Consider the following 4,902-nt stretch of genomic DNA (forward strand, 5'->3'; position numbering starts at 1 on the left):
AAAAATTCAGATTCTTATATTCCTCACAAATCAAATCCAGAAAAATCACACAACATATAGTCGGGATATAGCATGCCACTAACTCGCAACAACACAGAATCAAAAATTATAGACAAGAAGCCAAACGAACCCCTTCACAGTCCCTTTCAAATCCTCAACATTACAAATGAACCCTTAGGACAAGCATTTAAATCTCAGTCTTGTCATGTTTGTGAAAGAGTCCCAAACCATGATAGCAAACAATAAAATAGGAGAAAAAAAGTCATGTCATCCAAACCAGATGTGGTGATCAATTAAGCTAACTACAGTTGTAGCCGAGCGGTAGTCAAAGAGGGCCTCTCAAAAAAGAGAACCCTTCAATGCAAGGTAATGGAATCCTGGTAAGAAAAAACAGGCAATCAATACTCAGATCTGCCACAAAGAATAATAAAATCACAGTACTCTGAAGTGGGAATAAAAAGAACCATTTTTCAATCTCAGCACACACATCTCCACAAGCTTGGACTCACGTTGGACATGCTCACAACTTAAAATCCATCACTATTAGGAATCAACCAATTAATAGAATTCATTAGTTAAACATATAATTGTAAAAATGGATCTAAGTAAACCCATTTTTATCTCAACACTCCAAAAGCAAGTGGAGATATCCTGAAAAAATCATACACCAATACTATGGCCTCCGGAGAATCCACCATTATCATCAATCAATCAATGCATAAATTGAAGAGCAAGCTCTAGCAAAATCCATACTCTAAACTTACAATGTATATTGTTCCACAAGTTGATAGAGCCTTAGAAAATCGCATAATCAGTACTCCAATTACACAACTAATTAGAGAACGTCAATCATAAATTTGAGAGGGAGACCTAAGAAAGCTGCTTTTCAATTTTTTAGGACACTTGCTCCAACAGAAAGTACAATGCCAAATTTTAAGCAAGAGAGTCAAGAGAACACATTTTTCAATATATTTTATCCACATTTTGCTCTCTATGCTTATAGAATCCTAGACACGCTCAAATCTCTCATAATTAGGATTCGGGAGGCATAAAATCAAGAAATGGAGATTGAGATCTAGAAGAAGCCAGTCTTCAACGCAAACAACTCTCAACAAACTGATAAGATCCTGGAAAATCACACAACCAATGCTTAGAATTCACTTATATCTAGAAAAAATACTGAATCAAAAGTTGTGGGGAATAAGGTCGAATTAAACCCACTTGTTTTTTAACCCTTAGCCTATAGCTTGATGAAAGAAAGGGACTCCTGCAAAGCAAGCAGCCAAATCTCCAGTTTCAAGTCATATTAATAGATAAATTAATTGAAAACAAGTTATGTGAAGCATTATTCAATAGGTTTTTAAATTGATAATCAAACCAAATCATCCAAGAAATGACCCCAAATGGAATGAAGGAATGAACCTGACAAAGGATGAAGAAACTGGTTTTGTAAGGGAAAAAATACTTCCTCATCTTACATATTTACATTTAATTCGAAATTGAAAGGAAAAAAGTACGTTCTGATCTTATACATATCAATCCAATTCAAAATGTAGAACCCTAGGTAAATACACACAACCATACCCTAATTCTCCATCTCGTAAGACTTATAAACTATATACATTTATGAAATAACAGATACATACCGTAAATTAGATGACAAACTCCCTGATCATAAAAGCACAATAAATCATGTGAATTCACAAGCTGATGGAATCCTGGAAAATAACATAAATATACAGTCATATTAACTTCACCATTATAAATAAAAATAAAGTCACAAGAAGCCATAATGAAGAAAACCCCATCTTTAATCTTAGCTAGCACTTCTCCACAAGTTGGTAGAGACCAAGAAATGGACAAAAACCAATACACAGGGCTCGTTAATATCATAATGCAATTAATTAAATCACAAAATTATAAAACATAACCCATTTTTCAATATTAGCAGCCATATCTCCACAAGCTAGTGGAATCTCGAAAAAACCAATACTCAAAATTCACTACTACCTGAGAGTATAAATTTAATAAAACATTATGGATAATGACATCCAATCTTTAACCTACAGCCTGATGAGAGAAAGGGACTTCTGGGAAGTGAGGAACTAAATAAATTAGACTCTTGTTTATGGGATAATCAAACAATCATCAAACATATTCTTCCAATGATGAAACCATAACTTCCCTCGATCAATCTAATTCAATCATATTCAAAATAGAAACCCCATTTTTCGAAGCAAAAATAACTCCCTCATGATTAGTGCTCTATGACAACACTGGCTGGAGTCAATACTTGAAATATGTGGTAAGAAGATCTCAGCCTTCCATAGTTCCAAATCAGTCAGGACTATAAAAAAAAAGAATCATATTTCAATGCAAAATAATACATCTTCAATCATTCCAAGTGTTGAATCCTACAAATACATACAACTTAACTAGCTTAAATTATTGTACATCTCTAGTAAGGATATTAGGAGTTAATACTATTGACTAAAACAGAAACACATAAAGTAGTACAGAAACTCCCTCATCATAAGAACATAACTACAAAGCTCCTTTCTCCGGATTACTCATTGAGATTATTGGAATGCTAGAAGAACTCTTTTTAAGTCTAGATAAACGATAACTGTTGTTTCCAAAAAAAGCAAGAAGAAATCACAAAACATATAGTTACTGAGTGAAAAATATCAAAACCACAAACGAAACTAATAAAGCTAGCATCAGCTCAACATTCTCCTAACAAATTGATCGAAAAAAAGAGGATAGCAACCATAAAACTTACTGAATTTTAAACTTCTTGTTTTAAGTTGAAATTAGAAGTAAGAAGTTAGGCACCAATAAGAGTTCTTCCTGAGTATCTAACCATACGTCCCTAGAAAAACAATGGGTTGAAATATCAGTTAAACATGCAAAGCCTGACATTCATTTCCATATATGTCGAACCACATGAACATGATCAAACCAGACCTATGTTATCAAGGTTCATTCCCATAAATGTCTGTCCATAAAAACCTCGAGTTGGGTAAGAAGAAACTCTTTTGTTCTCAACCAGACCTAATTGGCAGACACAGACCAAACTACTGATCAAGATGATGGCCAACTTTAATCTATCTACTTAACAAATATTTTTTCAAAAAAAAAATAGCAAAAAAGAAAAGACTCCAAACAGATACTTGACAATCAACCCACTAAATGGATTTTCAAAATAAGAAGGAAAACTGAGAAAGGTGCAAACAATGAGATTCAATTCTGGTCTAATCTTTGTGTTCAAAACGCCAAAAAAAAGGATTGGCAGGATTGAAACTCCCTACAGAATGATGATCATTAAAATCTTATTGTTCTACCCATAAGGAAAGAATTTCTGCTCAAACCCCAACATACATCCCTCACATCAAAGCATTTAACCCTTGGAATCTCAAAGAGAGTCTATTTGCATTGGAATTATGATATGAAATGACAAAATCTTTAGAAAACCAATAAGACAAAATGAGTCGCTTAATCACTCTTGAGACTCCACACCATGATGTTTAGTTATTAAAAATCAAAATTCAGATTATTATATTCCTCACAAATCAATTCCAGAAAAATCAAACAACATACCATGCCACTAACTTGGAACAACACAGAATCAGACTCCCTTTCAGATTCTAGTGAGAAGAATATGGCCTTCCAAACGTCAAGCGCCTGTGAACTTCAACTGGACAAGGAAATTTAGAGAGATGATTGGAATAGAAGGCTGAGATTAAGTTATACACTCACTTATGTTCCTATTTGGATTAGAAATTTGAAAAGCTCTTTCCTATTGTGGGAATAGTATTCGTTGCATTCTTTTAAAAGAAATTGGAAAAAAGAAGAAGTGGGTAGACATTCAACTAATATTTTCGACAAATAATTTATTTATAAATAAAATATGATTAACTAAAAAATAATTTTTCAACTTATATATATTATTACTTTTTGTAACAAATTTACATGTGTATATAATATGTTATTACATAGACTTAGTAATTTTTATATATAAACATATACATTATACAAAATTTATATTTATTAGTTATTAAATATAGTTAATATATTAATTAATAAATTACTTACTAATTAGGTAATAATTTTTAATTCTAAAATATAATATTATGTTTTATTAACTAATATATATAATAAGATCAATGTTTCAACTAATAATATTTAAAAAATTAAAATAATTAAAATCCTATGAAGAATGAAAGTTAAAATATTATACTTACTTCAATATATCAATATTTTATTATATTATCTCATGTATGGTTATGTACGATATATAAAATATTCTTAAATAAGAAATACAGTTATTATTTTTAAATGAAAAATATTATTTAATATAAAAAAATTTACATTCAATTTATTGCTGATTAAATTAAATATGTATATTTATTTTAATAAAAATTTATAATTTATTTTAAATAAATATAAAGATAATAGAAATATTCCATAGAATATATGAGTAAATGACTTTTAAAAAAAAATTAAAAGCTAAAGATTTTGATTTCACATTATAAATATAAGAATAATATATCAACGGCATTTTATTTGAACTAAAAGTCATTTTGGCCCTCAACTTGTGTTGCGGGAATAAAAAAAAGTAAAAGATGAATATTTTAACAAATAAACCTATAACTTAAATATTTCAGACCAAATTAACTCTTAATCAATTATTTACAACCTAGAAGCATTGCAATAAAGGTGAATTGAATATTTAAGTGAAATTTTTACATTTCCATATTTTCAATTCTTAAGTCTTTATTTGGTATCCTTCTTCACCCTAACTCCATTTTATTTTCTGAATAAAACTTAAAATATTTTATCTCCTTTTTCATTTTATTAAATTACTACACCCAACGTCATCTATAAAGTACTTCTTCTTTT

At 30.0% G+C, this 4,902-nt stretch overlaps 1 long non-coding RNA gene across 2 annotated transcripts; it reads right to left on the reverse strand.

Moving 5' to 3' along the window:
• Nucleotides 1-697: 697 nt before the first annotated feature.
• Nucleotides 698-3,851, reverse strand: LOC107262183. 2 transcript variants are annotated; one of them, XR_003080602.2, is made up of 5 exons: nucleotides 3,601-3,849; nucleotides 1,647-1,718; nucleotides 1,379-1,422; nucleotides 1,222-1,267; nucleotides 698-1,127 (listed from the first exon to the last, which is right to left on the reverse strand). It is a non-coding gene; the product is annotated as an uncharacterized LOC107262183 (long non-coding RNA). The 2 variants fall into 2 exon arrangements; XR_007215404.1 differs by having other exon boundaries at nucleotides 1,222-1,422; nucleotides 3,601-3,851.
• Between the last annotated feature and the right edge of the window lie 1,051 nt (nucleotides 3,852-4,902).

The sequence above is a fragment of the Ricinus communis genome, chromosome 4 (genome assembly GCF_019578655.1).
Source record: "Ricinus communis isolate WT05 ecotype wild-type chromosome 4, ASM1957865v1, whole genome shotgun sequence".
In the NCBI taxonomy this organism is placed as follows: domain Eukaryota; kingdom Viridiplantae; phylum Streptophyta; class Magnoliopsida; order Malpighiales; family Euphorbiaceae; genus Ricinus; species Ricinus communis.